Raw genomic sequence first — 13,772 nt, 5'->3', positions numbered from 1 at the left:
CATATTTGACTGATTAAAGTAAGCTTTAATTTAACCCATTTTGAGTTGCTTTCCTTTATCAAAGCAGATCTAAGAACCTGTGTTGGCAGACACCCTGAGGACACTTGGGGTGCTTGCTGCTACAAAACTCTATGCTAAAGCTATGCTTCCAGAGTGAAGGGGGTACTGTTGCAAATTTCAGGGGTTTTTGTGCAGCTATTTCAGAGATAAATTTGAGGACCCATAAGCTTTTGGTTTTTCCAAGGTGGTATGATCTAGGAAGAGGTGTGTTTATTCCCCTCCTGGCCTATGCTCTGGTCTATGAGCAACCACAAGCACTCTTTTCTGCCCTGAAACTGTGACCAGGGTCCCAACTCCCCTGTGACCACAAACTCTGGTCTGCTAGTGCTCTTCCTCACCCTGGGACTGAGATCCAAGTATGGGCAATGCAATAGATTCCTGCTCCCCATGCCTGCATAGGAAACCCTGTAATCTCCTTATGACCAGTTGTATCACCTCCTTACAGTCTGTGGGACAAGAGATTCAGAAACCATTGTTGTCACCACTGATTTAGTTACCCCAAGGCTTACTGCTAGTTTGCCTGTGGCAGACAGCCCTGGACTGAACTTCACTCTCACTCTCACAACAGACCTTTCCTGTTGACCTACTAAACTGTCTTGGGCTGGAAAATTGTCTCACCCCTTCCTTTTGTGAATTTTGCCTGTCCAGAATTTGTTCTGAGGCATTATTTAAAGTTTTTAGAGGGATTTTAGGGAGAGCTTAGGTGAATTACTGCCTTTTCTCTGCTATCTTGCCCCCAGTTAGTTTCATAAATTCTAAAATAATCAGTAGACAAATAATTCACAGTGTGAATTATTTATACACTCTATAAGCAAACTTTTAAGATATACCCCATTTGGCCTATTTTTGTAGGTGGGGAGTTGAGGCAGGCAGTAGTGTGCCTATTTGCTCAGTAAGTCAAAGTTCTTACTACTCTCATCTCAGATTACAATTTAATAAGGCTTTCATTTATTAACATGTGTGCATGCACACACACACACACACACTTTACTGCAGTTTCTTCATTCACAAAACTGATAAGGTTTTTATTTATTTTCCAATGCTGAAAGTTCAGAGGTAATAGCAAGTTGTCACAGAATTTATCACAAACTGTGAAAGTTTCCAAGGTCTTTTACTTTATTGAACCTAAGCCCATTCTCTCTAGAAGAGACTCTAAAGGAGGGGAATGTTTATACTGCTGTCACTGTTTTATTATTAGAGCAAATTTCCCTTTGTAAAAGTTAATTGATATTAATTGGTTAAATGAAACTACAAAGATACTTCACTAAATGATATAGTAGCAAATATAGCTCCTTACCATATGCTGTCCAGAGATGGAGGTTACCTTGTCTAGCCTAACATAACTAAATACACACTGTTCTGCACAGTACATGTTATAGATCTACCTTAGCACCTTTAAAAAATAATAACATTTTCCCCTCAATTACATGTAAAAATAATTTTAATTTCTTTTTTTTAAGTTTTGAGTTCCAAATTCTATCCCTCCTTTCCTCTCCTCCCCCCTCCCTGAGATGATAAGAAATCTGATATAGACTATACATATGCAATCATGTATTTCCATATTAGTCATGTTGTACAAGAAGACTCAAAGAAAGGGAAAAAGAAAGAAAGAAAGAAAGAAAGAAAGAAAGAAAGAAAGAAAGAAAGGAAGGAAGAAAAGAAGGAAAGAAAGAAAAGAAAAGAAAGAAAGAAAAGAAAAGAAAGAAAGAAAAGAGAGATAGTTTGCTTTAGTCTGTATTCAGACAACATCAGTTCTTTCTCTGCAGGTGAATAGCATTTTTTATCCTGAGTCTTTTAGATTGTCTTGGATCATCATATGGCTGAGAATACCTAAGTTATTCACAGTTCATCATACAATATTGCTGTTACTATATACAATATTCTCCTGGTTCTGCTTACTTCATTTTGCATCAGTTCAGGTAAGTCTTCCCAGGTTTTTTAACATCATTCTGCTTGTCATTTCTTATAATATTCCATTACAATCATATACCACAACTTGTCTGGTCATTCCCCAATTGATGAGCATTCCCTCAATTTCCAGTTCTTAGCCACTGGAAAAAGAGCTTTGTCTTTCTAAAAGGCAGACATGTTGCTACCTTATGATAAAAACAATAGTGATAAGTATTTATATAGCACTTTAGGGTTTGCAAATCATTGTACATATATTATCTTATCTGATCCTTACAATAACCCTGTGAAGTAGATAATATACTCTAGATTTTACAGATGAGGAAACTGTTCAAATTAAAACCCCTTGTTAACTGCTAATATGGAAGAAATCCCAGGTCCAAAAGGGGAACCTGGAATGAGCCAGAGTCCAATCACAGATTGCAAAGATTTGTTGTCTGAGAAGTTTCCAAACTGGAGCAGAGACAAAGTTCTCAGCTACTCAAGAGGGAATGGGAAAATGGTGAGGTATTTACACATACTTGTGGTATTTATGACTTTTTGAGGTATTCATGGCTAAGTAGGGGTTAGGAGAAAAAATAAATCAGAAAGTCAGGCAGGAAGTGGGGGTCTAGGGAGAAGATATCTGTAAATACAGTAAATCAGAAAGCAGGATATTTGCTGGTCTCTCTGATCAAGGCTGGTTTCAGCAGTTGCAGGCATCTCTGAGGACCACTAGTACATCAAGCAGCCTTCAGAAGCCCTCCTGATTGGCTAGTTGTTGTACCACTCCATTGCCTGGTTCCCCTGTGAAAGTGGGAGCTCTACAATCTAGAACTATGCCCAAAGGGCTATAAATAATTACATTCCCTTTGACCAGTAATACCACTTCTAGGGTTATATCCCAAAGAGATCATAGAAGAAGGAGGAAAATCCATGTGAACAAAAATATTTATTGCAGCTCTTTTTATGGTGGCAAAGAATTGGAAATTAAGGGGATGTCCATCAATTGGGGAATGGCTAAACAAGTTGTGGTATATGAATGTAATGGAATACTATTGTGCTATAAGAAATGAGGAGCATGTGGACTTCATATTTACCTGGAGAGACTTACACAAACTGATGCTGAGTGAAAAGTGAAGAACCAGGAGAAATTTGTGCACAATTACAGACATAATGTATGTGTGATGACCAACTTTGATAGACTGGACTCTTCTCAGCAAAGCAAAGACAACTCCAAAAGATGTATGATGGAAGGAGATGTCTACATTAAGAGAAAGAACTGGAAAGGAAAGAGTTTGAATGCAGACTGAAGCAAACTACCTACTCTCTTTCTTTTTCTTGTTTGTTTTTTTTTCCTCTTTCTCATTGTTCACTCCATTGGTTACAATTATTCTTTACAACCTGACTAATGTCTAATGCGAAAGTATTTGCAAATCCTATACTTGATTGCCATGAGGGGGGCGGGGGTGGAAGGAGAAGGAGAGGGAGAAAATTTGAAATGCAAGGGATTGTGGAACTGAATCTTGTAAACAAACAAATTAATAAAGACCAAAAATATTTTTTTGAAGAGATGAAAAGTAAAAAAAAAAAAAGAAAGTGAGAGCTCTAGCATATTTAATCAGTTAGTACAGTCATTATAGAGACTGAGAAAAGTCAAATGACTTGCCCAGGGTCACACAGCTAACAAGTGTCTGAGGTGGGATTTGAACTTAGTTCTTATGAATTTTTACCAAGTCCATCACTCTTACCCACTGTATCACTTAGATAACTACCTTTCTTCTTTTTATATTCCAGGCACTACTCAAATTAATGAGATTTCTTCATTACTTGAAAGTTTATTAGTGGTAGTTGACAGAATGGGAACCACTCAAAAATATGGGCTTATATTCAGTTAGGCCAGCTAGTCAGCCAGTCAATAAGTATTTACCAGGTACTCTTTTAAGCACTGGGAATACATTGAACTGTAAAAGATAATCCCTGTTTCTCAAAAACTTTCAAAGGCACCACATTCCCCACAAGCTAAAGTACTATTTTTCTAGGTGCATACAAAGCCCTCAAACTTTATCTCACATTATTTCCTTGGACTCTCTGCCCTTCTGATCCAACAAACCAGACTGATCCAACTAATATACTCTTCTTCGAGGATTGTTTCTTTTTTTGTCTTTATTTTCCTTACATATGTACAGGGCCTGGTATATCCTAGGTTCTTAGCAAATGCTTCCCAAATTGAGTTGAATTAAATTCACTTTTTCTCAATACCCAATTACAACTCCTCCCACTCTACATTGAAATGCTACCTATCTTTCAAAACATACCTCAAATGGCCACCTTGTCCATGATGCTTTCGCTAATTTCAACTGGCAGAAATAGTCCCTCTCTCCTTATTTAGCATGTTCTCATGCAATTATTACATTCTGCTTTGTATTACATTCATTTGTGTATGTATTTTAACTACCTGAATAAATGATAGTCTTCTTGAGAGCATTCCTCAAATCAAGTTCCTCATTTAGAACATAACAGCTATTTTTAACAAATGTTTGATAAATGTCAGTTGAATGTTGAAATGCTAACACATGAGAAGTAGACAGGGAATAAGGCATGATAAAGGAAAATATTTATTGAGTCATTCAACAAATTCTTTAATAGAATTTTAAGCTTCTTGGGGAAGTTTAAATATGTAGTTGTACTACTGTATCTACTAATAAGTAATTAAATGTAAATACAAATGGAATTTAAGAATAAGTGACAAATATGTGGTACTTTAATGCTTTTAATTCAATGGATCTGTGAGTCTCTAATGACATAAATAAACCCATTCACATTTTCTCCAGTAGGAATTTTATCTAACATGTTGGTGAGCCTTCCTCTATATCTTGGCATTGCACTGATATTAATGGAGCACATGGGATGTTCCTTAGCTATCTTTCACTTTCACTTTGCACCCAGGCTATGTGCTTTTGCAGTCACACATTTTTCTGGTGATGTCCATTATGCTACTGTAGCACAGTAGCTAGAGAGGGGACCTTGGAATCAGAAAGACCTGACTCAAGTCCCACCTCTGAAACATACAACTGTATAACCCTGGATAAGTTACTCTACTTCTTAGTGCCCTAAGTAACAGAAGACTTACTGAGTTCCCTACCCCAAGGAAAAATACCAAAATGCATCTAAATGTACATATATGTATGTAGGTACATATGAATATGTATGTGTATATTGTTTCTTCTATAGAATTTGTTATTAGTAGAGACCTCTTCATTGCCTTTTGAGTAACTTTCAGCTTTACTTCAATACTATAGTATTCCGTGATTCTCAGACATATAGTACAGCCAGAAGGAAGAATATTGATGTTAAAATGTTTAGAGATAAAGCTGGGGTTATAAAAAGCAATTTGCCAAATACAATTTAATCTACTTTCTACTTCACATTTAACTTTTTTATTTTAATTTTTTTTTCAATTAACAAACATTTAGTTTTCTCACCATCCCACCCACACTCCCCCACCCCACACTGGAAAAAGAAAAAGGAAAAACTGGATATTTGTAATACATATGGATAGTCAAGTAAAATCAAATTCCTATACTGACTATGTCCAAAAATGTATATCTTATTTTGCATCCTGAGTCCCACACCTCTCTATAAGCAAGTGACTAATATGCTTTCTTATTAGTCCTCCGGGATTATAATAGTCATCCAGAATTCTTAACTATTGTAAAGTTGTCTTTACAATGTTCTTATTCTACAGATAGCTTCTCCCATTCAATTTTGAACTCAGCTCACTGTTCATATATTATGTCTACCAAGACACATGTACTGATGGGTTTATAAGTAAGCCATGAAATTGTATATCATAGTCTTGACAATAGGCATCCTTTGTCCACTTGGTTTATAGTGTTGACAGGCTACATTCTTCTGAGTGACTATAGATCTCATTAAGGAGGCTCTGTAATGTTTTGAGGGATAGAGAAACTCACAGGAGATAAAACAGGTAATTCTGATTTCATAAAATTGAAAAATTTTTCATAAGCAACATCACTATGACTAGAATTAGGAGTAAAAGTTAAGAAAAAAATCTTTATATCAAGTTTCCTTTATAAAAGTCTGAGAATCAAAATATAGAAAATTGAATCAAATACATAAGAATAAGATCCATTTCCTAACAACTAGTCACCAAGTATGGATGGTTCTCAGAAGAAAAAAGACAAGTTATCAATAATCAAAAGTAAAAAATGTTCCAAATTACTAATAAAAAAATTAAAATAAAAGCAACTCTGAGCTTCTATCTCACAACTATCAGAACAGCGAAGATGACAAACAGGACAAATATTGCTGGGGTTGTAGTGATCTCATTAGCTCCCATGAATTCAATTACCATCTCTGAGCTAATGATTCTCAAATCAACCCTAACCCCTCTGCTGACCTCCAGTCTCATATCTGCACCTTCCAATTAGACCTTTGAACTGGATGTCCTGCAAACATCTTAAACTCAACATATCCAAAACTGAACTCATTTTCTTCACCCCCAAGCCATTCCCCTGTCTAGCCTCCCTTGTTACTGTCTAAGGTACCATCATCCTCCCAGTTACTTGGCTCCTAACTCAGGCATCATTCTTAACTTCTCATTCTTTCTCACTCCATATCCAATCTATTGCCAAGGCCTATAGATTTTATCTTAACGTCTCTCACATAAACCCTTATCTTTCTGTTATAATTGCCACAGGCCCTTATAACTTCACTATTGCAATAGCCTGCTAGTTGGTCTCCCTGCCACAAAACTCGCCCCACTCCACTCAGCTGTCAAAATGATCTACCTAAAACACAAGTCTGACCATGTCAACCCCCTACTCATTCCAGTGATTTCAAGGTCCCTCATAACTTGCCCCTACTGTTCCAGTCTTCTTACACCTTTTCTCCACCACCATCACTACACGTGGTCTTCATTCCAGTGACACTAGTTTCCTCAGTGTTCCTCACACAAGATACTCCATCTCCAGACTCAGAATATTTTCATTGGATATTTTACTCATCATGCCTGGAATTCTCTCCCTTCTCATCTCTGCTTTGGCTTTCCTGGCTTGCTTCAAATCCTAGCTAAAAATCCCACCTTCTATAGGAAGCCTTTCCTAATCTCCTATAATTCTAGTGTCTTCCCTCTGTTGATTATTTCCAATTTATCCTTGTTTATACACAGTTGTTTGCATGGTGTCTTCCCCATTAGACTGTGAGCTCCTTGAGAGTAGTGAGTTTACTTTTTTTTTCATTCCCCAGTATTTATCACAGTGCCTGACACATAGCAAATACTTAACAAATGTTTATTGACTGACTGACTGAGAGTGAGAGAACATAGTACCTAGTCCTCTTGGCCCAGTAGAGACTGATTATTGCTACATAAAGAATAGAAGAATTCCATGGCAGAGCCACACAGCTTCTGTCTCACTGTCTTGAACTAAGCCTTCACCACTCTATCCATTATGTTACACTGGCATAATGAATATAATCAGAGAAATGTGTGACTAGAAAAGCAGGTAGATTGGTTGTGTGTTGAGTGAATAGCCAATGGATTGTATATAAAACTTGGAGTCTCTATCATACGTAACTTATTTTTTAAATAGTGTGGTAGTTCCAAAAAAGTTCTGCTTATCTGTCTCCTTCTGAACTTTTTCTACTCTCTTTTTTAAATGTTTTATTTGATTTTAAAATTATTTACTTATTTTTTATTTTAAATGTTTCCTTTCTTTTTTTTTTTTTACATCACTACCACTTCCCACCATTACCCTCTTCCAAAAGTAAAAGCCCTCCCTTCTGTTTGTGATGAAAAAACTCAACAAAAATTTAATCAAGAACATGGAGATCTCTTAGGATAAGAACAGGAAATTATTCTCTTCCCCAGGTGAAGAGGGAGGTCTTCCCCAAGACTGATCATCTGCCTTACAAAAAGCACAACAAGAATTTACTCCCTAATGTAATCAAACCCTTTCCCCGGCTATCCCTTCTCCCATTGGCTGAGGGTGGGCTCAAGTCTTTGTGTGAAAAATCTTCCCCAACGGCAAACAACAGAGGAACCCGCCACTATGGCTTACAAAGAACAAGGATGCTGATTGACAGCAAGGGAAAAGGGGGGAATGGTCCCAAAGCAATGGGGGAGGAGTGAGCTCGGGCTGTCTCTGAGGAGGGGACGGAAAAGCAGGAAATCTGAGAGCCTCCTGAAAGGGTTTGCAGCTGATTAACAGCAGAAGTGAAGGGGTGGGGGAGGGGAGAAGGAAGTTCTGAGAGGTTTTCACTTCCCCCCAGCACTTCTAACAAATAGTCAAGACATACCTGGAGCTGAAGGAATGATGTTACTCTCCTTCTTCCAAGGCAGGATACCAGGCTATAAACGTTCTTTCTCCTTTTTCCTGAAAGAGAGGTGTCTGCTGCACAGTGAAATCGTGTTCCTCCTCCGCCTATAGAAGGCTAGAAACTGAGCAGGAGACCTGGTGTGATATGCACACAAACAGATGGAGTTCAGTCCTGGGGAGAGTATGACTTGTAATGAAAGGATTTAGGTACTTTTTTTTTTTAATTCTCTGACTCTTTAAAGCCCCACCCCAGAACCCTGGAAAAAATACTGAAAATTTAGGTTTTCGTCGTCTCCCCAAGAGCAGGGATTTAATGTATGATATGAATCAGGCATGGGACAGCTATTTATTTCGTACACACACACACACACCTCGTTTGTACTCAGTCCTCCGCATGTGGTCTCCTCCGTTAGACTTTTATCTCCTTTAGAGTAGAACTTTTTGCTTTTCTTTAAGTCCCCAGTACTTAGCATATAAATAAATCCCTATTGATTTGTTGATTTAAATTCTTTCTAAACCTATATCTTGAGATAGAAACCCTAGATCTTGAGACACTAGGTCTCTGTTGCCTATAAATGCATACGTATTGATGGGGTACCTGGGGTCTAGGTCACTGTGAAACCAACTTGTAAAACCAGTCTGTGCTTGTAAAATTGTTATCTGTAAAATTCCTTTCCCAACCTTGCGCTCTGTCCCTTCCCCCATCCGCACTCAGCCTAGGCAATGCCTTGTAACTCCTTTGTTCTTACTTAATCTCTTTCTTTGTCCTTGCCTCAGGTCTCCTCCTGTCTGGCCCAAATCTCATCTAAACTATATATGCACTCAAGTCACAAGTTCCTGTCGGTCATCTCTAACCTTTATCTATGCACTGAGGTCCCTTCCCTCCGGTCAGCCCTGACAATGGCAGCCCTAACCTTTAAAAGTAAAAGCATGTACCCCTCTCACTGGCAGGTCCCCTAAAGGACTCTTGCTTGCTGTAAAGGCATAAAATAAACTTTCTCAACTCTAACTCCAAGCAAGGCTGAGCTAAATTCTTTCCAGATGCCATCGCAGGTTTCCTGGTCTTGGATAAGATCAGGGTTCCTGCTGAACCTATTGGGATTCTGTCCCTCATCACATATCTCCCCAATCTTGTAAAACTCTCACTTTATCTGACCATTCCCACTAGTTCTTGTACTATTCCTCTCCTCTCATCTAGAATCTTTGAGAATAAGTCATCTATGATTGTTGCCTCTACTTCCTCTCATCTCAATCTTTTCTAAACCCTTTGCAATGGTTTCTGATGTCATCATTCAGTAAAAACTCTTCCCTTCAAAGTTATCAGTGATCTCTTAATCACCTAATCTCTTAATTGTCCAATTTAATGATATTTTCTCATCTCTCATCCTTCTTGACCTCTCTGTAGCAATTGATACCATTAATTACCATTTCTTCCCTGATATTCTATCCTTCCTTGGTTTTCATTATAATCTCATCATTCTTCTCCTACCTGTCTGACCATTCTTTCTCAGTCTCCTTTGGTGGATTTTCATATAGGTCATGCATATTAAACTATGGTTGTCTCCCAAGGTTCTTTCTTGAGCCCTCTTTTCTTCTCCTCCTGTACTAGCTTTGTGGCACAGTGGATAGACTACTGGGTCTGGAATTGGGAAGACTGGAGTTAAAATTCATCCTCAAACAACTAACTAGCTGTGTGACCCTGGGCAAGTCACTTAACCTGTATCTGCCTCAGCTTCCTTTTCTATAAAATGGGGATAATAATAGGGTTGTTGTGAGGATAAATGAGATAACATTTGCAAAGAGATTAACACAGGGCAACAGAGATGTGCCCTGGGTTAAAAACAAAGATTAGAAATGAGGGGAGAGTGGCTCCTGTGATCTCAATAAGAGAAGAGCTTTCAAGGGAGGGAATGAAGAGGAAAGAGAAAGAATTGAAAAGGAGGAGAAAAGGAAGGCCAAAGCTTTCATGGTGGGATGGAGTCCTAATGATGAATTCTCTTATAAGAGAAGAGAGATGTTCTATGAAGATAGATGGGGACCTTAAGCTGAGTGTGATCTGAGGAATTTAGGGCTTGAAAAGTCCACTAGTCCTACATTGAGAGGAGGGAGTTCAAACTCTTTGGGGCAATTGGCACCTGGGAGAGTGGGAAGACATGGACCCAGAAAAGAAATTTTTGGGGAAATGGGGAGAAAACAGTAACCAAAGGAGACCATAGGTCAATGTTGGACTGAATAACCAGGGAAGTGGGGAGGGGGAGGTCTACCACGGGGCAGTGTCCTCTCTGAAACGTTTAAGAATTGGCATTCTTCTGGAAGGTAAGTCCTACAAGGCAGTGATGGAAACTGCCTTGAGGGGAGAGTCTAGAATAGATACCCTGGAAATTTTAATTGCATGAGGAATACAAAGGCTAAAGAGAGATTACATAATTACAGGGGTCATGAATATTAGAGAAAGAGGTTCTAAACAGAAAAAGAGGATGGATAATGAAGACAGTGAAAGAAGCCCTTTCTGGAGAGGGGCACAAAAATGAAATTTTAAAAATTAATGGACAAAACTAGTTAAGAGGATGAGAGAGAGAAGGTATATATGTGACTAAAATGAGAAAAGGAGGGAAGAATTAGATAGATAGATAGATAGATAGATAGATAGATAGATAGATAGATAGAGCAGGAAAGAAAAGGGAACTAAAAACCAATACCCCAAAGGGAAAAGGTGTAACAAATTAGAGGAAGGGATTAATGGTTACAGTCAAAGAGCAAATGGGAATAAGGACACCTGAAAAAGTTTAAGATAAAGTAACTGAAGGAATATAGCACTGGGTTTGCAGAAGGAGAGGGGGGAAAGATCATAACTTGAAAAACTTGAAAACTTAATAACTGATAACTCAGAAAAAAAACCAATATTACAGTCAAATAGAGGAAAATATAAATCTAATTCTCATAACCTTAAATGTGAGTTGATTAAACAATGCAATAAAAAGAAAAAGAATAACAGATTGCAATGTTGAGCACAACTCCACCCTTCCCTTCCCCAACTGATCCTTAAGGAGGAATTTCAGCCTAGGGTAAAATCCCTGTTGAGTGTTTCTCCATTCTCTCCTGCCCCCCTGGATATTTCTCCATTCTCCCCCCTGCTGGATGTTTCTCCCTTCTTCCCCATCCTTTCCCCCCCCCCCCCCCCCCGGATATTCCCCATCTCCACCCATTCTAGGCTCCCTGTCCCTCAGCCTGGGGTAAACTTCATGTGCACGGGAAATTCAAAAATACACTGTCAAATCACTGATTGTAGTCTCGGCTTACGTAACCTGCCTCACTTTAAAACCGGCACATTGTCTGTTCCAACTCTATGTCTGATCTGGGTATGTGACCCCAGCAGTCCCACAGTAATAAAATCCACTTCCAAATTTTACTCTCGGGGATTTTTTGTCTCGCTCCTTTCAGTGCAACATAAATTGGAGGCCCCAGCGAGATCTTCGGTGTTCTGTGGCACTGAAAAGATCCCTGAATAAGAAGAGCTCTTGGCCTCGGAGGTAGGCATCTGCTCACCCCAATCCTTAGGATGGGCTAGCCCCTGAAGACATTCCAGGGCCCCAGATCTTGAGGAGGGAAAGATTGCACCTGCTCAACTTTGACTTGCTCCTCATTTGGCCCTTTCGTGGATCCAGGACCTCCAGTTTGGGGGTGAATAAAATTCTGTCATGTTTTCCGGTGGCGGGGGGAGGGCTAGACGTAGACATTTGTACAGGGGGCATCTCCTCCCTGGGAAGTGAACTCAAGAACTCCCTTGAGAAGTTGTGCCTCTTGCCTGTAAGTGGTCTGGTTAATGTCTATTTGTCTGTCTTTTTATGTGTCCTATCCATTCTGTGTTCATAAAGTTTTTTCTTATCCATTCTGTGTTTGTAAAGTTTTATCTTGAGTTCATTTGCTTAAAGCTTCCCCATTTTTATTCTGCAAAGCAAGTATTTGAGTGGCTATCAGATGAGCACCCTCAAGGAAGCTTTTCTGATTTCTACTGGGAAGATATATTTGTTTATAAAATTATACTGTTTGTCTGTCTTTTTGTCCTAGAACATGGGAGGTTCAGCCAATACATCAAAAACTCCCCTGGGGTGCATACTAAGCCATTTTAGAGTAGCCTATCAGGACGGGGCAGACTACACGAAGCTTTCCTGGGTCCTTGTGGCTGCACTTCAGACTCCTAAACATGGTGCCCAAGTGGGTGCCACACCATGTGGTGCCCGCCCCCCTCTTGAGAGGGACCAAGGAGCCTACTGTAAGGAATTAGGCCATTGGAAAAATGAATGCCCCCGGGAGAAGAAGAAGAAAAAAAGCCTGCCACTCTCCAGAGGGTCTAGCACTCACTGATTAATGGGTCCGGGGATTTTCTCACTTAGACCCCCTTAGCCTGCTTCCCCCTTCACATTGTGTCTACATTGTCCTGGATCTCAAAGATGCTTTCTTCATTATTCCCCTGGCCCCCGCTAGTCAACCCCCTTTTGCTTTCACCTGGATAGACCCTGAGGGTGGGTATTCCAGCCAGTTAACCTGGACATGTCTGCCTCAGGGTTTCAAGAACTCCCCTACCCTCTTCGATGAGGCCCTCCGTAAGGACCTTATCCCCTTCCAAGACTCCCACCCCTCTTGTTCTCTAATTCAGTTTGTTGATGATCTCCTCCTTGTGGCACCTACTGAAAGAACTGGTTTATCTGCCACCTCTGACCTTCTGTCTCTCTTGCAGTCTTTGGGTTACCAAGTTTCTTCTAAGAAAGCTCAAATCTGTTTATCTCAGGTCACCTATCTTGGTTACATTCTCTCAGGGGGCACTTAATCCCTTTCCCCTTCCCGAATCTACCCCATTCTAGACTTACCAACCCCAAAGGGAAAAAAAAAAAAACAGGTTCAAGAATTTTTGGGTATAGTAGGTTACTGCAGACTCTAGATTTTGGGTTTTGCAGAGATTGCAAAACCTCTTTTTTCTGCCACTGCTAGAGCAGGACCCCTTTCTTGGTCCGGGCCAGAGCAAAAGGCTTTTGACACCCTTAAAGCTGCCTTGGCCTCAGCCCTACCTGATATTACCAAGCCTTTCCATCTTTTTGTTGCTGAATCTAATGGGGTGGATAAAGGAGTCCTCACTCAGTCCTGGGCCCCTGGCACCACCCTATCGCCTATCTTTCCAAACGTCTAGATTCAGTGGCTGCTGGCTGGTCCCCTTTCGGGTCGTTGCTGCAACGGCCCTCCTTGTTAAGGAAGCTGATAAGCTTTCCTTGGGTCAGCCCCTTTCCATCTCTGCCCCTCATTCTGTGGAGACTCTCCTCCATAGCGATCCTACCCACTGGCTCTCTAACTCCCGACTAACCAAATACCAGGCTCTACTCCTAGATTAGCCTCCTTTGACTTTTTCAAAAACTTCTGTTCTTAACCCTGCCACTTTGCTCCCTGACCCTGAACCTAGTCCACCCTCCCCTGATGTCCACAATCGCCTTC

This window comes from Petaurus breviceps, unplaced genomic scaffold, assembly GCF_028583685.1.
Source record: "Petaurus breviceps papuanus isolate PSGF00001 unplaced genomic scaffold, PetGlider_PUasm1.0 164, whole genome shotgun sequence".
Lineage (NCBI taxonomy): Eukaryota > Metazoa > Chordata > Mammalia > Diprotodontia > Petauridae > Petaurus > Petaurus breviceps.
Note: the sequence above shows the minus strand (reverse complement) of the source record.